Source organism: Crotalus tigris, unplaced genomic scaffold, assembly GCF_016545835.1.
Source record: "Crotalus tigris isolate CLP2741 ecotype Arizona unplaced genomic scaffold, ASM1654583v1 scf7180000018806.1695572, whole genome shotgun sequence".
In the NCBI taxonomy this organism is placed as follows: Eukaryota; Metazoa; Chordata; class Lepidosauria; order Squamata; family Viperidae; genus Crotalus; species Crotalus tigris.
In genome coordinates, this window is record NW_024097205.1 from 1,509,346 (window position 1) to 1,531,787 (window position 22,442).

Below are 22,442 nucleotides of genomic sequence, written 5' to 3' on the forward strand. Positions count from 1 at the left end.
AAAGAGAAGTTTCTTGCAGTAGGCAGCAAGAACTGTAGATGCAGTTTCCTTCATGTATCATGTATTATTTTTGAGAAGCTGGTTGCTGGTTATATTTTGTAAATACTTGATTTTGCTTTTTGTGTTCTAATATGTGATAATTACTCAGTGTCGGCAAGAGTGAAAAGAGACAAGAGAGATGGGTAGCAAACAAATTTAAATAAATAAAAAAATAAATAAAAATAGCCCATTACAGCCCAAGCACCAGCACCTGATAAATTTGTTCAAATATGTAATGAAGAACTATCAGCCAAGATCAGAAATTGGTAAAAAAGATCTTACAGATGGGGCTTGTATACCCTTATATATTTAGGGTGATCCCTTCAAAGCAGCATACAAACATTAAAAAGATAAGAAGAAACTTTCAGAATCAAACAAAACTGTTTTCCAGACAGAAAATACTGCACAGTAATGTGTGAATGGTAGCTGCTGAGCTTTCTAGAAATATTTTGTTGGCTACCATTATCCTGATCGGCTTGATTCGGGAGAACCCTTTTTAAACTACATTCTGGAGCATTGAATTTAGTGCATTTATTAACTACTCAGAGAAACATTCTTCTCTCTTCCCCACTTTCTACCCTGTCCTTAGATTCTGCCATCAATGTTCAAATGCACAAATGTTACCTTGAGAAAAATGAGTTGACCCTTCATTATTCTTGCAATTAGGAGACTGGGCTGAAAGGAATGCTACTGTTTTGCTCCTTTACACAGAAGTTATCTAAATCAGCCTTTTCATTTTTTATTTTTATTTATTGCTTGCAGTTAAATTTTAATGCATGTAGAAAAATAAAGCTGGGTCAGCCAACTAAAATCTGTAGCACAATCATCAGTGTTGACAGCAAACTGTGTTCTTAGCAAAATGACAATATATGTGCAATGATACCATTATGCAAATATAGAATTAATCTGAATTAACTGAAGAGTTAATCTGAAGCAAGGATGTAAAATGCAACTTCATAGTCACACTTGTCATTTTTCCCTTCCCTACACTCCTGTACACGAGTACTTCATAAGCACAATTTAGCTAATAAAGCGGATTAAACAATCCAGAAAAGAGATGCACTAAAGCTTTCTAGTCAAGAAGCAACAGTGAGAACTGGACACGGAACCACTGATTGGTTCAAAATTGGAAAAGGAGTCCGGCAAGGCTGTATACTGTCGCCCTGCCTATTTAACTTATATGCAGAGCACATCATGAGAAAGGCAGGGCTAGATGAATCAAAAGTTGGAATTAAGATTGCCGGGAGAAATATCAACAACCTAAGATATGCAGATGATACCACTCTAATGGCAGAAAGTGAAGAGGAACTAAAGAGCCTCTTGATGCGGGTGAAGAAGGAGAGTGCAAAAGTTGGCTTGAAACTCAACATTAAGAAAACCAAAATCATGGCATCCGGCCCTCTCAATTCCTGGCAAATAGATGGGGAAGAAATGGAGGTAGTGACAGATTTTATTTTTCTGGGCTCCAAGATCACCTCAGATGGGGACTGCAGCCAAGAAATTAAAAGACGCTTGCTCCTGGGGAGGAAAGCTATGGCAAATCTAGATAGCATACTAAAAAGCAGAGACATCACCCTGCCAACAAAAGTGCGTATAATCCAGGCTATGGTTTTCCCAGTTGCAATGTATGGCTGTGAAAGTTGGACCATAAGAAAGGCTGAGCACCAAAGAATTGAGGCCTTTGAACTATGGTGCTGGAGAAGACTCCTGCGAGTCCCTTGGACTGCAAGGCGTTCAAACCGGTCAGTCCTAGAAGAGAACAACCCCGACTGCTCTTTAGAAGGCCAGATCCTAAAGTTGAAACTCAAATACTTTGGCCACCTAATGAGAAGGAAGGACTCACTGGAGAAGGGCCTAATGCTGGGAAAGATTGAGGGCGATAGAAGAAGGGGATGACAGAGAATGAGATGGCTGGATGGAGTCACTGAAGCAGTAGGTGTGAACTTAAATGGACTCCAGAAGATGGTAGAGGACAGAAAGACCTGGAGGAACATTGTCCATGGGGTCGCGATGGGTCGGACATGACTTCGCAATTAACAACAAGAACAAAAGCTTTCTAATCAGTAATGGAATTGAAAGAGGGCTTTTATTTTAAAGGACAGGAGCTAGGGACATAGTTGTAATGATCACTTTATCATTGCCTTGGTTCCCAGTATATAACTAAAGATACTACTGTTAGGTTCATACACCAGTTTCTCTTCAGATTATATAAATAAATCTTTCACTTCACCTATTAGAAAACAAAAAATCATTGGTGTGCTCTATCTGTAAAATGAGTAAAATGTTTTCCAATATCTTTGAACTTTTATTCATTTTTCAAGTGTGCCTTTCTGTGATAACACATGTCAAATATATTAAGGTTTGAAATGTAATTGGCTCTGCATATAGAGTTCTTATTTTGACCTTGAAGTACATTGTGCTAATCTGGATTATAGTAGATTGATATCACTGACTTCATATCAAATATTGCTGTTAATGTTTTGCTTGATTTTGAGTTCCCTCTCCCCCTCCCATCTGACTTTAAAGAAAAAAATTCCCCAACATTTATCCATTATGGAGATACAATTCCTAAATTTACCTAGATCTATCATAATACTTAGTGTCTAAGTTTTGTTTTTTCAAGCAGGTATAGAACCTCTTCTGCCAATTGCAGATGCACAAATGAAGAGAAACAAAGCAGCCAATGGGGGCTAGAAGTTGTAACATTGAGATTTTAAAAGATGATGGCTGCAATATTTAGACTAGATAAAATATCTCTGTGGAAAAAAAAATGCCTGGAAAATGTTCCATTTCTTGAAAAAATCAACCATTGCTAAATTAACACTACTACTTTCCCCTCCAAGTCTTTTAAAAACTGAATTGTTGAAGAAGAAAAAAATCTAGAAATGGCATCCAAAATAGCGTTTAGAAAAAATGAGCAGGGGCATTTGCAGCACTAAAGCAGAATGTTAATTGAAATCCAACTGTGCCAACAGGAACATTGGAAAAAGACCAGTCAGGATTAGACTAATTAAGATGTCTGTAAAAGAAAAAGGGGAGGGAAACCATCCTGAACAGGTTGAATGGTTTTAAGGAGACACTTAACAGTTATGATAACATGAAGAATATTTAAACAGTTTGTCCAAGCCACAACAGTACAACTCAGTCAATGCTGATATAAAGAAAGCATAGAGAATTCTATTTTTTTTTAAAAAAAATGACTGATGGAAAATTGACTTTCTTTAATACAGGCATTGACATTTCTATGGGTACATGTTCAGGCTTGCCTCTCTGTTTGCATGAAGTTGTACAAAGGCTGTCTGAGCTAAGCCAAACCAAATTAACTTTTCTGTTCTATATACTATGATGTAGGATTTCAGTCAAGCTTTCTGTGGTGTAAATATAGGATTGGAATCATGGATTTTGTCTGAAATGGAACCATTGTAGGGAGGCACTTAGGCTAGAACACCCCCAATGTCTGATAATTGTGATAGCAACTCAAGAGTAAATTGGTTACAGATAGTTGGCAACTAAGATTAAAACTGTCTAGAGTCCCCTTGGCAAGATGGGCAGCATACAAGTTAAGTAAGTAAGTCAAAACATTTCCAGAATCATTTCCAGAAAGAACTTGGATTTACCTGACTATGCCTGTGCAAAGGGGTTGAAGAATGGGATAAGGAATTAATTCAGTGCTAAACCGCCTGCTGACACACTAACCATTACTAAAAGGGAGCTCAATAATTTTATTAATGGGAATTGATAGATATGTATTTGTCATTATAGGGGAGTCACAGTTCCACAGAGTTTGAGAATCTCTGAAGATAAATCCTTTTGTTGTCAGTTGACATGACCTTCAAACAGAAGGGACTCTTCTTTGGGGTCATTATAAGAAAATATTTTTTTGGTGAGAAGTCTAATCAGCTATTCTATTTGTTTGACAGAATAGTATTGTACAGTAACTTCATATGTTTTAATTCACCAAAATATGTATAAAATACTGTAAAGCACATTTTCAATATGGAATTGGCCAAATATACAGAATCACTACTAAATTTTCTGGTGACCCATTTCCAACTGTACCATGGAGCAGTTGATTCAGTAATGGTTTGCTTGACAATCCTAGAACTGTACCTTAAAAATTCAGTTTTGATTGCGTGAGCATGCCTTTATAATGTATCCTGATCAAGTAAAAATCTCTGCACATAAAGTAATACGATGCAAAATAAAAGTGTATGAAGGAGCTTTAATTAGGCTGGAGTCTAAGTATAGTATTCTTTTACTTCTGTAATGTTTCCAGCTTTCAAGGCATATTGAGGACTATTTATGTCATCCAAATTTCTACTTTCCAAATTAGCATAGTTAATTCTCAATTTCAAGTACAATTTCCAAGGTTCAGGAAAAAAAGAAAATCTATCTCTGAAGGAGTTCTGTGGATCTGTTCAGTTTTCTTGCCATAACAGTTTGGTTTTTTTCTGGTTGAATTGAATGCTTTGTTTTTAACTTGCTTATCACCCAGAGTTTCTTGGAAACTCATAAATTGGATGGGAAAGAGAGAGAGAGAGAGAGAGAGAGAGAGATGACAGATATTTAAAAAGAACAACATCAATTTCACTATTAACATTGTTACAAAGTTTTCTTCTTCATTTTACTATTCAATTTGATGAAAATGCTTTTTTTCTTTTTTGAAAAAGAGGGATGAACCTTGCTGAAATCTCTCCTTGGGTTTTGATGAGGTGTCAGATATTTCACTTATTTTTCTACTGCTTTGGAGATGTCATCAGTGAATGTCTCTTATGACATTGCTTCTGATCAGAGAACAACCACAACCAAGGTGGTTCCAGACAGTGATAAAAAACAAATCTAAACAGAAACAACAAGAAGAACAATAATACTCTGTAGCTCTTTACTATACTACTTACTGTAAGTTTCCAAATCACTGAACAACAAAGATTTTATTTTTTGAACACTTTTGAATGTATCATATAGATTTTTGACTGCTAATCATAAAAATAACCTACAAATTGACCTATCACATACAATTTTACAGAAGTCTTCTGTTTTTGCAAAGCCACCAAGATAATTTAACAAATTTCTTTGAACAGGTTGACAACCTCATTTTCTGTATTGACATTGATGGTTCGTTCACAGCTTTGAGTTGTGAGTATGACTCATTAGAGTGGCATGTCTTTATTGATTTATCAGTATTAAGCCTTAAGGCTGTCTTATTACATAATGGCAATGCATATATTTCAATACCTGTTGGCTGTGCAGCACACATGAAAGAAATATACAAAAACATGGAACTGTTGTTCAGTTACATCCAGTACACCAAGTATAACTGGAATAATAATAATAATAATAATAATAATAATAATAATAATAATAATAATAATAATAATAATCCCCCAGTGAGGCACTACCTTGACGTGGTTGTGAGGCTTGTGTACTCTGAGGAAGATGAGAGCTATGCCAGAGGTTCAACCATACTGGACAGGTCTCATCAGAGCAGTCAGACAAAGAGTGTCTCTCCCATAAAAAATATGGTGAGACGTAAATTTCAGAATGCCATACCGGCTCGGATGTCGCCCGGGTTAACAAGGTCCGCACTAGATATTGGAGTTCCTGGATACTTATTGACTACTGGAGAGACCAAACTGGTCTACAAGAAAGACCAAATGAAGAACAGAATAGAGGCATGGGAAAACAAAGCACTACATGGCCAGTACATTAAAAAAGTAGCTGGGAAAGCAGATAATAATAAGACCTGGCAATGGCTAAGAACAGGAAAATTGAAGAAAGAGACCGAGGAACTAATTCTGGCTGCACAAGACCAAGCCTTAAGGACAAATGCATACAAAGTCAAAATTGAGAAGACAGCAACAGACAGTAAGTGCCGCCTATGCAAAGAATCTGAAGAAACAGTGGACAACTTGGTAAGCTGTTGCAAGAAGATTGCACAAACTGATTACAAGCAGCGGCATGACAAAGTAGCAACAATGGTGCATTGGAAGATCTGCAAAAAATATCATTTGCCTGTAAGCAAAAACTGGTGGGATCATAAAATAGAGAAAGTCATAGAAAATGATAAAAATAAACTGCTCTGGGACTTCAGAATTCAAACAGACAAGCACCTGCAACATAACACCCCAGACTTAACAATTGTCGATAAGAAAGACAAAAAAGTCTGGATAGTGGACGTGGCAGTGCCTGGAGATAGCAGAATAGAAGAGAAAGAACTGGAGAAAATAACAAAATACAAAGACCTACAAATAGAACTAGAAAGACTGTGGCAAAAGCAAGCAAGGGTAGTACCAATAGTCATAGGCTCCTTGGGTGCAATCCCAAAACAACTGGAGCACCACTTGAACACAATTGGCATTGACAAATTCGCTATTAGTCAATTGTAAAAGGCAGCCTTACTAGGAACTGCTTCCATCCTGCGACGATATCTGTAATACCATCAAACATCCACATCTGCCTATCCCAGGTCCTGGGTAGGGACTCAATAGGTAGACAAAATGCCAAATCCAGTCTGAACAACTGGCTGACTGTGCGATGATCCAATAATGATGATAATGATGATGATGATGATGATGATGATGTTGGAAGGGACCTTGGAGGTCATTGAGTCCAACCCCCTGCTCAGGCAGGCAGGAAACCCTACACCATTTCGGACAGATGGCTGTCCAGTCTCTTCTTAAAAACTTCCAGTTTTGGAGCATTCACCACTTCTGGAGACAGGTTGTTCCATTGGTTAATTTTTCTATCTGTGGAAATCTAAAAGTAGTAGCTCTGCTGCTGGGTATGCAGCTTGAAAATATCACATACTGTTGTTACATATGCAAATGGCACAACCATGCACCAGAAACGCATTACATTAAAAAGAAATGGTCACTCAGAAAGAATTTGGTTTCAAGACAGAAGAACGTGGCACATGAACCACTTGACCTGACAAAGATATTTTCCCCCTATTTCACATAAATTCAGAATGAAGAAAATTTTTGGGAAAGCAATGAACAAGGAAGATATTTCATTACTCATTATTTGAAACACTGCTTCTCTCTCCTGTCTCCTGAACAGTCCATAGCCTAGGGAGCATTTCTTTTGAGCCTGTTGCCCCATGCACATTCTTGCTGTTGGTTCAGCTGTCTTTGGTTTGACTATTCCATTAGCTTCATCTCTTTTCCCTGTATCCCCAGGTCCTTCCTATATACCATTGCATAGCCCTTCTGTTAAAATAATCTTTGCTATTCTACCAAAATATATTATTTAATTTTCTAAATTTGGTATACTGGTCAAATATGCTGGACTAAATAAAAAAAAAAGAAAAATAATGTGAAAAACAAAGAAAAAGAATTAATTAAAGAAACAAAGATTGCATGATTAAAATGGGCCATGAAGTTTAATTATAATATACAAATGGACAAATGGGAGAAAATGTGGTTAAATGGGATAAAATTCTATTCTCTTCTGTGTCAAATCTTAGCAAATGTTTATACATTTTTGCAATTATGTGTTCTTCATGCGTACATAACTGAGTTTCAAATCCCATATTATGTTGTTTAATTCCAGTTACCTTTTTGTCTATATTAAATCTTTCTATTAAAAAGATTTCTATGAAAAATATGAAAACTATTGAAAACAAAATCCCTTGATAATTCTCTTGATTTTGTCTTAGACTCTCCATCTTCCTGTGCTAACAAATCTTGATATGGTAACCATTTCTCTTTGCCCACTGTTTCTTTTCTATAAAATATGTATACAAATGTATTTCTGAGAGCATACTGCTTTTTTTTTCTTTTTGCAACAATCTAGGACCGATAGATTAAACGCTCTTCAGACATATGTACTTTACAATTTTAGGAAAATAATTCAACAATACATTGACATATTTCAATCTTATTTGCTTTATTAAATGTTTTGGTGATATTGAATACCATATTTTCCAGCGTATAAGATGACTTTCTAAAGCATGCAAATCGTCTCCGAAGTCGGGGGTCATCTTATACGCCGAGTCGTCTTATATGCTGGAAAATACGGTAGTTTCCAGCATATAAGACAACTTTCTAATTATGCAAATCATCTCTGAAGTAGGGGGTTGTCTTATATGCCGAGTCGTCTTATACGCCGGAAAATACGGTAAATTCAGCCAATATGGGACAGCCTGCAATTACTCATGTCTCTGTGTTTGTGTGTGTGTGTGTGTGTATGTATTTATGGCATTTTTGTTTACGCACACACAGACACAGAGACATAGATATACAAACATACATACATACACACACACACACATATACACACTGTCAAAAGCAAGAATATACGAATATAAACATTTGCTAAGATTTGACATAGAGGAGAATCAATCATATCTTAAATTCAAGAAATTAAAATATCAGATCACGAATGTATTAGAATTGAATAACCTCGATCTTTGAGATATAAAACCTTAATATTTATTAAGTTATCAATATTTACCTTCATAAGATTTTTGTTGTTTACATAAATGAATAGTTGGTTTAGTTTCTCAAACAATCTAATTTATTTAAAATTGTAAGATTTTAAAAGGATCCCAATATATTTATCCAAATTGAGAACATAATGAACAACAACAATAATAAAGTTGGAAGGAACCTTGGAGGTCATCTAGTACAACCCCCTGCTCAGGCAGGAAACCTTATACCATTTCAGACAAATGGCTGTCCAGTCTCTTCTTAAAAACTTCCAGTGTTGGAGCATTCACAGCTTCTGGAGGCAGGTTGCTCCACTGATTAATTGTTTTAACTGTCAGGAAATTTCTTCTTAGTTCTAGGTTGCTTCTCTCCTTGATTAGTTTCTATCCGTTGCTCCTTGTCTTGCCTTCAGGTGCTTTGGAGAATAGCTTCTCATCCTTCTCTTCATTAAACTAGACATACCCAGTTCCAGCAACCATTCCTTATATGTTTTAGCCTCCAGTCTTACTTTAATATACATATCCATTCAACTGCTTTAGGAAGGTTTTATTATTTTATTATCAAAATCCTTCAAAGTACAGTTAGCAAAAGGTTCATTTAAAGTAAATCCTGTCTTATGTTCAGATTATCCAAACAAAAAGACAAACAAAATGAAAAGCACTCATTTGCTGTGTTTAAATAAGATCATTTCTCATAAGAACAAGAAACAAATTTAAATCTCTTTCCCAATAACATCCAAATATATTTTCTGCCTTTAATGCTAGGAATACATGTAAATTCTGATGATTTTCCAAGTACTTGTCAAGAGTTCAAAGGATTCAAATAATAATTCTATAGTTATACTCAAAATGGTACATATAAAAACTCATTAATATGTATGCCCAAAGGTGCAATTGATAGCCTGGAAAATTAAACCTCTCATTTTCATCTGCGAGCTGCAATTTATAAAAAGAGACTCTTGGAATCTGACTGTTCTATAAACATTTGATCAATAACTTATTGATCTGTCTAAAGTATCTGAGTGAAATTAACATGGGCATCCTTTTAAAATATATACTAATCATGACATTAAATTCATATTCACAACATGTATTCTTCCCCATGAACTCATATGCATTTTCAACCAACTATTAATATCATTATTATTTGTGTTACAGAATGTTTAATATTTGTATCTTCTAACAACTTTTCTTAAAATAATTATTCCCATTATTACAAATATACTCTATATGCTTATAAATGTATAAAAATCTATGTAGACACAATGAATGAATGCATGCACACACACACACACACACACACACACACACACAAAGCTAAGATATCACAATGGACATATATGCAGGAATAAAAGCCAGCTTTAAAATTAAAACCACCTTTCTCCTCAGAAAAATCCAATGCAGGTCTTTTTTAGGGGAACTATGTCTAGTTAAAAACTAACAAACTACTTTTTAGTCACCATTTTTACTTTTCTCCTGGGCTTCCAGTCAGTGGAAAAATAATGAAATCATGCATTCATGGACTTAGTTTTAAAAAAAATACTGGTTGATTTGCCATCATCGAGACAAATTTGCTTCAAAGCAAATCAAAGCATAAGTTTTTTGTTGCAAATAATTCTACAGGAGAATATTAAGCCATCTGTCTATCAGCTGAAGCTCTTGCAAAATATGCAGCAAAACAATAAGCCCCAATATTCAAGCAAGTTTGCAAGAGATTATTATGCAATGGACAAATCAAAGTCCAGAACTAAATCTCATAGAAATGTAGAGAAACATTTGGAAATAAACATGGTACAACCAGTTATTAAATTCAAGGGGGAATGAAATCTGAAAAGAATTTTTTTTCACAGGACTGTGAAACATTCTGTCTTTTGGAGTCTTCCTCTGACTCAAGTTCTGCTTTCTCCTTTGCTAAAGGATAGCTCCCTATAAAAAACAAAACAGAAAGAAATAAAACCTAAAGTATTTTGTCAAGGTCATACCTTCTTGAGTTTTGACAAGGAATTGAAAGCATCTATTCTGATGTAAAGTAGGATCTTTCTTTGTGTCTCACAAATCACTATTTTCTTGGCAAGGCTTTCTTTTATTTTGATCCTCTTTTGTTGCTTTCATCTCCCTACCCCCTTTGTAGGTCAAGGCAGGCAAGTCAAACTAAATTAGGAAGCTCTGGAACATGCAGACAAATGCTAAATGCAAGAGTGAGGAAAGTGCCTATGGAAAGAGGTCCAAGAAAGTTGGTTTAGAAAATGGGAGATGGAATTTGTTAGCATAAGAAAAATATATATATATACGAATCAGAGTAAGGATTTCATAATTACTGCACATTTCACCAAACCGCTGCCTTCAAAGCCAGAAATTCCAGACTTGCTAGTTATAAACTTGTCAAGAAGTGTTAACTCTTTCAGTATGCCTTGAATAATTTTGAACTGAAAGCTGTTTTGATTTTGAATTTTTCCCCTCCCACACTTTGGTCTCAACAACAACAATGAAGAAATCCTCATTCCAGGTAATTACTACCCTTCATTTCCTAGACTTACAGCTCCATAAGATGAGCTATTGTACTAAATAATTAGCACATGCCATTCAGAATATTATAAGAATTATATGCAACATCAAGCAGGAACTATACACTGACACATGGCCATATTTTATGTGAAATGTGCTAAACAGAAATTAAATGCTAGCAACAGGTACATCCAAAACAAGTTATTAATTGTGAGTAAAGTGCCTAGGGAGGGGTGCAAACCACAATATTTAACCATAAAAATAAGAAAACATTTTAAAAGGTGCTTTTGCTTTGAACCATGACCTTCTCATAAACATGCATACAAATCTATGCATCTAAAGCTTGATTGCCAAATAGTGTTTGTAAATACTTATGCACATGCATATGATTTATTAACTAACAGCTGCAATTACTTTTCTGAAAACAAAGGAGGAAATCTACGTTTAAGGAGCAAAATTTGAAAAGACTTGTTGAACAGAAAACTTCTGAAGAGAAACAAGAAAACCCTTTCATCTGTCAGAAATGCAGATTTCATCAAGCATCCCTTCACACAGAGAAGGATGTATTTGCACAGGGAAACAAGATGCATTCTTCTTTTGGTTTTATTCTATGGTCTGCTGCAGAATCTGTGTATAGGATTTGTATGGATCACAAATGTTTGGAAGTTAAAGGAATGTTCACTGAAATACTGGCCAGATTTCTCCATGAACTATCTTCAGAGTAATCACTTATGAATAACTTAAAAAAGAACAAAAGATGCTAAAAGTTATTCATATAACTTTCATTAATCAGTGTACTGTATATATTCATAAATAAGAGCTATTATTTACGTAGAAAGAAAGCAATGTTATCATAGTCTGCTATCCAGGTAGTAAGTACACATGGCATAGGTAGTTTCAGAATTTTGTGTGTTTCACAACTTCTTGTCCCCAAACCTGTCCATTATTTTCTAAACTTCACACCTTTAACTGAAGATTTATTGATTGTATGGGTTGCCTTGATCACATTCTCTGCTTTGCAGCATTATCAATTCTTGTTTTAAGTTTATCTTTATTGAGAACAATTTCTCATCCAATTTACTATATTTCTCCTTCTGTTTTGCAATAATCCCCTATATCAGTGATGGTGAACCTTTTAGAGAACGAGTGCCCAAAAACGAGTTGAAGTCCACAAGTCCTAAAAGGGCCAAGTTTGTTGTACAGTATGTTAGACCAGGCTAAAATGTTCTTGAGCCAGTTCATGGTTCAGTTGTGGAAATCCAGGCATTTCTAAATAGATTGTATGTAAGCTATCATATTAGGCTACAACGTAGTTTATTAATTTGGACATAGGATGTTATATGTAGATGGCAACTATATTTTGTTAACCAAACTAAATATGCCATTTCTGCTGTTGACCATGGTCACTGAGTCTACTGTACCATCAGCCAGATGCCTTGAGATTTTGCTTGCCTAAAGATAACTCTAAGTCAGAGGCAAGTATCTGTAACTGTAGCCAATTCATCACATTCACCACAACTATCACCAGTTTTATTTTCTCCTTTAGGCAACTGAACTTCATTTGACAGCTCAAAGTTCATTCTATGGCTTCCCCCCCCCCCTTCAATTTCTCTTGGTGTGTATTGAAAAAAGAATGGGTCTCAATTATAACTCATTCTTTGCTGCTCTTACAACCACTCAAGTCATGAAGTCTCAAATGGATTTATTGATACTTTGAAAAATATGTAAAAATAAATAATCAGCTGTCACTCTCCGTATCTCCGCTCTGTTTTCTTTAACATTCTTATGTCAGTTTCTATAAACGCAGGCGAGGGTCTTGCGCATCTTGGCAGCTTTAATGACACACATTAACACTTCTGGCAAAAAAATGTTTTGAAAACCCTGATGTAACAAATCCTTTGGATTTTTAAAAATAAAGTGGTTCAAGGTGGCATGCTCCATGGAAAACACATTTCTCTGGGCACTCACACAAACAGCTGTGGGCCAGCTTGCCTCAGCAGCACTGAAAAATCCTTGATAAACCTCTCTTTCAGAAGTATGGAAGTTAATACAGTGGGTCAGTTTAAACCATCGACATATGTGGCTGATTTTTTTTCTCTTTCCCTAAACCATGTATTTATTTTAAACATATTTGAACTAGAAAGAGGATAATTTATTTTCTGGAATTCTTGGCACCCTGCTCCTTATAGATGTGGGAAGCTGTCTTACTTAGAATGGCTTATGCCAGAATAGCTAAAGTGCCATAAGGCAAAGGGATAAGTCAGTTCTATCCACCAACTGTCCATGTTTGGCAAGGTACTCCTTGTTTTCTGGTTTTTGTCTTTGGTAAATCAGTATCCTGATATGTCCCAAAGCATTGCCTGCAGTTATATTTGAAGCAAAACAGATTTGGGTTTAAATCATAGGACATTTTCTAGGAAAAATTCACGGATGCTGTTCTGAATTTGGTGCAAGAATGCTACAGATCACTCATGAAATAAAGCAGGTAAGCATTTAACCTGTCTTTTCTTTGGGGAAAGAATCTGAAAATACCTTTAAAGCAGGCTGTGAAGTCACAGGTAATCCCGACATCTTTGGGTGCAGCCCTCCAAAGGTTACTGCTCATTTTAAATTTTTAACATGACAGAAAGGGAGAGTTAATGAATAGTTAATAGTTAACATGACAGAAAGGGAGACTTAAAGAAAATAGTCACAGTAGCTACACTGAATTAATTACACTGAATTAAATAAATCAAATTCAGTTTTTGTTCTAGCAGTTTTTGAAAGTTGACACTTGCACACCTCTTAAAAGCCAAGTGAAACCCATGGGATGAAAAAGATTGTAGATTCCTGATGTCATACACTAAAGAGGCTGGGCTTTATGATTTATATTCATTTAATGGTGCATTCATTATGTATTACTGAGACTGCAGTCCTAAAGCTTTTATACCTGGGAATGAATCCGACTGAATTCAGGCATTCTTTTGACCAGAGATGGCTGGGATTTGTTGCTATTATAGCTGTACTTATTAAGAGCAGAAGTAAGGAAAAGTCAGACTGATCTGTGTGCTCAAATTTATACACACACAACCCTGCAATTTTGCACACTGCCACTGACAAGGTTTATTTTCTGCTGCAGTTCTGATCACACTTAAAAACTGAACACAATGGAATTACTTCACAATAGAATATATATACAGTCTTTTTATAGTTTTAGTTTTGTCTTTTTTTGACAAAATGAACCCTTTTCTGTCTTAAGCCTTTTGATCAGGATTGTTTATTTTTCTCTTATTAGTCAGCTCAACAATACTGTGATCTCAGAAGTCAGTGCAATACTATATACAGCATAAAAGCATAGTGTTGTTGAGCTATGTTCCTTAGAATGAAACAAGAAAGGTACAATATAAAAATGTCTGTACCTCTATAAAATGTTGAAGGGTATGTGGACAATGTCATTATAGAATATAGTCACAAGATGGCACTGGACTTTTATGAATCTGGGCAGGAATCAGTAGTTTCCTATTGATCTTCATTTTGTCTTGGAGAAAGAACATTCTCATGGCAAAGGGGGTGCTATCTAAAGATTCAAGTTGTCAGATAGTACTGCAAGACTTTTTGAGAAATGAACCAGCCCATTGTTCATTTATACATTTATTTGGAGTAATAATATAAAATTCATGTAGTAGATTTTGCATCCAAATGTTTCCATGCTGTAATGCTTGAAGGCAAGGTCAAGATGGCATGACTCTGATTGAAGCCCAGTTCAAGTGACATCAACAGGATAGTGCTCATATCAGTGCATTAGCTGTGGCTCTACATCGCAAGAAGCTAGGTTTCTTCAAAACTAGTCCTGCTTAATTTCTCCAGTCAACAATAGTATGGTTCATCAAAATTTCTAACACTATTCTCTTGGATTGGGGCCATGCTCTTTTAGCTGTACAGAATACAAGAAATTTCATTTGTCCTATTTAGTGGACAACCAGATGTCTACAGGCCAGAAAGCTCATAAGCAAACAATAGCTTTCTTCTGTGGTTACTCTCTCACAGCATGCTATCTGTGAGTGTGAAGGTAGTAAGAGCCTTTAAGATCAATTGCCACTAATAGCTTGAGCGTCCATTAATTTGTCCATTAATTTGTCCTCTTTAAGACCCTTCAAACCAGTGGCCATCATCATATTTAATAATAGAGAATTCCACAGTTTAACTATGCAGTGGCACTTTATTCAAGGGGAATCACATTTATATGTTTAGTCTCAATAACTAGCTGTTTCAGTAGAATCTGATTATGCCTATATAAACTGGCAAAACATTTAAAGGCTGCATTTTTAGTCACAAAGGGATTATAGAAAATGTGTCCTCAATCTTAACCCTTCAAGAGCTAAAAATATTTTTTGTTGAAATTCCAGTGCATACAATGTACCAGTTCAAAGCACCTCATCTCCAGAAACCACCTAAGCTTATCCTGCATTGATGCCTTGTAGACCAGGGTCTTCAAACTTGGCCCTTTTATGACTTGTGGACTTCAACTCCCAGAATTCCTCAGCAAGTCTGCCTGGCTGAGGAATTCTGGGAGTTGAAGTCCACAAGTCATAAAAGGGCCAAGTTTGAAGACCCCTGTTGTAGACTGTTGTAATCATTGGGAAAAATAATAGGCTAAGCATCTGTGATACAGCTATAAGGGATATTCAGTTATATAAAGACTCAGGTTCTGCAATTTCAAAATGACCCCATCTCCAGAAATCACTTTTTCTCTGTAGCTGAAACATTGTAATCCAAAGAGCAACTTTTACATCCTGCTTATAAACTTTGGAAACCAGGAATTTATGGCAGAGTTATAATAGACCCTTTGATACTTGGAATAGCAACTATATAATATTCTTAATTGGGTAGTTAATAAATACTGTCCTCTTCATAAAAGACCAAACCAGTATCATGCATTCCTTTCTTTTCCTGGGGGAATATTTTTTCCCCAGAGAAAGGAAAGGAAAGGACAGAACAGGAATGTAAATGATTTAATAAGTCATAATATAGATATTATGAAATTGGAGAGTAAAGAGTAGAAGAAGTATCATTTTAGCGTTTTTACTATTGTTTTTATAGCATGGACGTAAGAATGTTAAATGATTAATAATCCTAGATGTGGAAAACATGGCATCAGATTTCTATTTAATCATATGATTAGCCACGGACAAAAAGTATAATACTCCAATATGCTGCCTCAAAAGATTGTCCTGATGTTCTTGGTAGCACTATGTAATAACAGAGCTTTGTTATGCAGGAAGAAAAAAGCCAATTCATTAAAACAAAGGACAATGCATATGCACTGATGCCAGGTTTTTTGTTTCATGTATGAAGTTTGTCATGTGAGAAAAGCAGCTGGTACCTCCATACATGTGACACATTAAAGTCCAAAGAACTGCAGTTCTGCCAATGAACTCTGATACATTATATCCTAAGATATCAGTCCCTCCAATGTTTGCTTGTATTGAGTTTTCCTTTCCTTTTAATGAATGAATGCCTCATTGCAAAGTGCACAGTAATAATGGGAAAATTCAGTTATTCAGATACTGTTGGAAAATCATCTCCGTGGAGAGATCTCAAGTTCCCAAATTCCTTAAATTCCTTATCAGTCTTGCTGACTCTGCATTTGCTGGAAGACTGAAGTAAAAAAAAAAAAAAAAAAAAAAAAAAAAAAAAAAAAACAGGATAAAGTCTCTTAGTTTTAATTTTAAGCAGATCTGGTTAAAAAGGAAATAAATAATGGAGGAAAAATAGGAGGAAAAATAGTAGGATGAAAAGAAAGTGAGGAGAGAGCATACCTATATAGGCACACTAGAGTTCAGGAGAGCCAACTTCAACAAGTTTAGAGAAGTATTTGGTGGGCTTGCACAGATAGAAGTCCCGAAATCAAAGAAAATCCAGGATGGCTGGAAACTGATTAGAAATAAGATACCAAAAGTACAGTCACATACTGTATGATTCCAGTGTGAAGAAAAAAATATGGAAGGCAACTTATGCAACTGTTGTGGATATATAGGGAACATTTATTAAAATACTTTAAAACTTAATGTATAGGATTAAGGAGGCTTACCAACAAGGACCTAATACTTGAAGGAAATAATATTAGAATTGCTAAAACATAAAAGGGACTCAGTCTTACAAAGGAAGGTAAAATAAACAAAAAGAATGTGGGTTCTTATGGGTAGGACAATAGCAAAAAGAAAAAAGGAAAGGATGGCCCATTGTTTCAAGAAGATGGTGGGGTAATTACAGTTGAAGAAGAAATTTTAAAAAACGTCTTAATTCCTACTTTGCTTCAGACTTTCTCCATAAAAGAAAATATGCCCCAATTATGCTGGAATCGCAATCCAAGATAAGTAAACTGGAAGTTTTACATCTGAATAATAAAAAACAAAGATGAGTAAACATTTGTGGACAAACAGTATATCTGGAAAAAGATTTGGAGGTCTTGGTAGATCACAAATTGAAAACAAGATGTTGTTGTTAGTTGCGAAGTCGTGCCCGACCCATCGCGACCCCATGGACAATATTCCTCAAGGCCTTCCTGTCCTCTACCATCTTCTGGAGTCCATTTAGCAACCTAATATATCTGCAAACCTCCCTCTCAAAACAAATACACAAATAATTGCCATCAATGTTGCATTCAAGTAAATATAGTGTCAAAAGGAGTCACTCTTTCTCTCTATTCTATTCTGATCAGATTAACACCTGGAAAATTGCATCTAATTTTGGGTGCTATGTTTAAGGAAATAGATTGACAAATTGGAACATGTCTAGAGAAAAGCAACCAAGTTGATCTGGAACCAGGAAGGAAATATTAATGAGGAATGGTCAGATATGTTAGATATGTTTAATCTGTAGAAAATTGCAAGCAGTTGATAGTTTTGTTAAGTACCCAAAAAGCTGCCATGTAAAAAAAATGGGTAGGCTTGGTCTAAATTGTTCCTGAAGATAGAATAAGGAACAGTGGCCTTAAATTAAAGCAACTGAGATTTCAGTTGTACATCCAGAAAATATCCTAAAGGTAAAAGCTATTCGGTAATGGTCTCTTCTTCACTGGAGGTGAAGGCTGCATCTATCAGGAATGCTATGGTAGTTATTTTTGCATTGGGCAATGGGTTGGGCAAGATGATCACCAACCTCTCTTTGAAGCTTTATTTCTATAATTCTATAACTTGGGAGCTGCCATTTGACATATCCATTATATCTGAAATACTACGTCACACGGTAGAAATGAAAAAAAAATACATCCAAAGTAACCTACTTAATTGTTACAAAATCAGAGTTGTTAAATAATTCTGGTTTTGACACATGAGTAGGGAGGAAAGCTGAAGTATCTTCAAATCTGGGGTGAAGGGAGGAGGATAAAACATCTGTTCTTGGCTAAGATAAATTCATGCTTTTATTCATGCTTCATTATGATATTGTTTTGATGATGTGTATATCTAGCTTTCTGTTGAACTGTGTTATACTTGAGACTTATTTCTTGTTTTTATCATCAGCATGTGGAATCCCTGGTATGTTTTGCTAGATCTTGACTTGAGAGGCTAATTATGTTTGATTTATAGCCCATAGAGGTGGTTCTCATTTTAGATGAGAACTTCCCTTGATAATGTACTAATAACCACAGGTTCCAAGAGGCTAAACTGAGACTAATACGGAAGAATTCCAAGCAAAACTTGCAGGGGAGCTCCATAAAGTCACTGAATGGAACAGACAAACTATTTAAGATAAAAGAGATGTGTGAGTGGGGATTTTTTGGTTACTTTTTGCTTGGCATTTCTTTATTAACCTCTCTTCTTCTTAGACTCTTATACAGACATGAGTGAACATGTTTATATCTTTTGCTGTTTATTTTACTGCCCTTTTTACTGTTATTTGAGTTATTTATTTAGATCGGTAGCAGAACCTATTCCATAAGAATTATATTATATAAACAGAAAACAGATGGTGCCCTGTCTTGAAAGGTCAATGGAAGCAAGAAGAGAGGAAAAATTCAGAAGAAAAAATAGAGAAAGAAAGAGAATTGAGTTTCTAGATGTGTATCCAGACTAACTTAGCATTAGGATCTGCAATAAAATTCCATACAATAAAACATGATTCTGATGTTTGCATTATATACTATATCACAGAGAAAAAAGCATCATCACAGTTTCATTAGCCTTTCACTATTTCAGCACAATGGGGAAAAATAATTTTGCCTTGCTTTTTTGAAATCCAGCATCGAAGTCAGCAACCTGTATCCTTGGATATCTGTTGGAGCTTCAGTATGGAAGTAGGACTTACTTACTTTAGCTTATTTTCTTCCAACACTGTTACATAGTCAATTAAATCTATGAACTGCCTATCCCAATTTAGTGCATGTGCTTTTAAAAAACTGCACGAAAAGTGACCTTTAAATTATACACATTTCCCCTTAAATCTTAGTCTTGTAAGATTTTTGGCTTCAGAACTGCACTGCAAAATTTGAAATACAGTGCATTTTAAAAAAGAGAGAAAGCTACAGTCAGATCTATGCAGTTTTCTAAGAAGCACAAGTGAGATCTGCTTGTTTGCAGATGTAGAGCAAACAAAATTCTCCAGTATCTCTTTTTCAGCGGACCTTATACATATTCTATATAGGGCTGTGCATCAGAAACCCACTTGTGTCTGTCCACTGAATGCACTGTCAAGTCAAAAGCATGCTTTCAATTGTGCCTCCCTGCTCTCAAAAGAAATCTTGCTCAAGATGTTCTGTGCTGTTGAAAGGTGCATATAAGAAGTATAGGAACCATCAAAGTTTGTGATAATTTTTGAAAAATCACAAGGCACAATCGATTTTGGGGACAACAAGAACAATGATAAAGCAAGTATTAAAAGAAAGAGGAAAAAAATCTGGAGTGGTGAAAACAATCACCAAGAACATAGTGATTAGTAAAGATCCCAGTCCTATAGCCTTTCTGTATTCCCCATTGAAAATGTTTCCCTGTAAGGAGAAGCTTCATATCTCTGCTACATGCTGCTTAATTCTGTTCTATTCAAGCATGGTATGGTTTAGGCATTTTAATTTAAATATTTCAAAGAACCAATTTGTGGCAGAGGTGTTACTTTTCGTCTTAAGTACATATTATGCATTTTTATTACAATTTTGCTACAGCCAAATGTCTTTTAAAAGCCTGATTTAGAAACCACTTCACTGCACTTCAAGAATAGAAAACAAAGAGAGTGCTCCTGAAACGTGATTTACCTGCTGAAATGTATTTAAAAAAAACAAAACAAAAAAACAACAAGCACCTACCACCCTCATAGAAATTAGAGTAATTTAAACCTAGTTCTTATTTTTAGGTTTCAAAGTATTTTGGCATTTAGTTTGTTTGGCTTGATGATTATCATTTTATATAGTTGTGCTTATTTTAAACTGCTGTTTCCATGACAGCCCTGTAAATGAACCTTCAGCTTATGTACTCCTTTCCTTTTTACAAATAAACCCTGTTCTTAGAAGGGGAATGTCTGCAGGCAAGCAAAAAAATTCTGCTTTATTCTTAAAACATGGCTTGTTGCAACCTCAGTACTGACTGAAGAATAGAAGCCTGGTGACACCACCTGCTTTTCTCCCCAAATAGTTGGACCCATCAGGTCAGATCCTTGAAGAAAATATAGAAATGAATTGTCAAATATCAGTCAAAGGCAGTCATTTGTCAGTATTTAATTGCTGTTGCCATCAATTTGGGCATAAATTGAGGGGCATTTCTATTATAGATTTGTAACTATGGGTGATCTTTCTCTGTCCTTGTTATGTACATACATCACAACAATACAAACTGAGAAGAATTTTTTACCACTGAAATTTCCTCACCCATTTACAAAGGATAAAAATCAGGAGTCCCTATCCTGCCCTGCCCGCACAATCTACTTCTCCATAAAAAATATTCTTCCTTCAGACTTTTGGCTGAAATGGTTTTGGGAAAATGTTCACTGGAAGAGCTGGACAAATCAAGACTAATCAAGACTTGTCCAAACATCAGAGATTAGATCACTAATGAGTTACTAAATGGCAATGGTTAATTGAATTAATCAGTAAAACAAGATTCTCCTAGGTATCTGGTCTGGACAGGAATGAACTAGTTAGTATCATTCCATCTGGTTGTTTTTGCTTTTCAAAAAACAAAAAAAAACAAAAACCCAGTTCTCCAGCCTACACCCAAACTTTCCCATTTTCTTTGGCTCCTCCTTTGGCTGTCCCATCCTCAAGGCCAGTGTTTTTTATTTTTTAAAATGTTTTATTGATTTTTAACATAATCACCTTAATATTTGGTAGACAGCGTGTTGTCTGGGCTTTTAAAAAACAATCAATGACAATTAATTTCTATAATTCTATAGTCCATATTATGGCTTTGCTTGATTTTCTCTTCTTCCAATAATATTTTTTTTGCAAACCTTAAATTAATACAGTTCTTATTATTTAAATAAATGACAATTAAATATAAACATTTTGCTCATGTTTCTGCAAAGAATAACCACATCAATTTAAAGTTTGTTTTCTAATTGATTATCTTGGTTGCCCTGTCATAGATCATGTTTCCAAAGTTCTTATTTAAATTTGTTTTCCCCACATATTCAAGCATTCTTACTGGTTAAGATTTTCTCAAAATTAGTTACAGTTAAGTATTTAAATCTTTTTTCTCATACAAGTCATCCCAACACTTTTACATTTCTCATATCTTAAAAAAAAAGAAAAAGAAAAAAAGCCAGAGAAAATATTTCTTTTATATAAACCATCCCAACCTTTTTTACTTATCATGTCAAAAAACAAAACACAAAAGAAAAAAGTACTATGTTACTTGAGAGATTCATCCCTCTTAAACTAATCTTTATTTATATCCAAAGTCTTTCTATTTCTCGAACCATATTCAAACAAATGTTTAATTTTTAAATATTCCTTCTGGTAAATCCCATTGTCTAGTTTCTTAATGCTCACTTTAGCCTTTTTTTTTTTTTTGCCAAACATCTTTCCTGATCAGTATGTTTTGCTGAATCAAAGAATCTTCCCATATCTTGAGAATGTTGTTGCAAGTACAAAAGGCAAAACAGGTAAGATGCTTTTATAGGAAGGTTTCGCCCCTTCATATTCATTGAGAATCTTTTCCTTTCTTTCTTTCTTTATTTTATTTATCATTTTTTTGTCTCTCAAGTTCTTGTAGTTCTCCTGGCAAAATCCATTTTGTCAAATCTTTTTTCTTGTCCTCAAACTTACTTTGTAATCTTAGAGTGTAGATTATCTTTTCTACGTCCAGTACTTCCTGTAAATTTTTTCCCTTCTGGGTTAATTCATATTTCCTTCTATTGTTAAATTCCATCTTAAAATCTCTCTCCTCTGTCTCATATTCAATTGTCTGTTTTTTTCTGCTCACTCTCCATTTTTATTTTATGAGAATTTTTGTATTGTAAAGTTAAATTAGTGATGTGTTCATTTATATTTTCAAAGTTATTT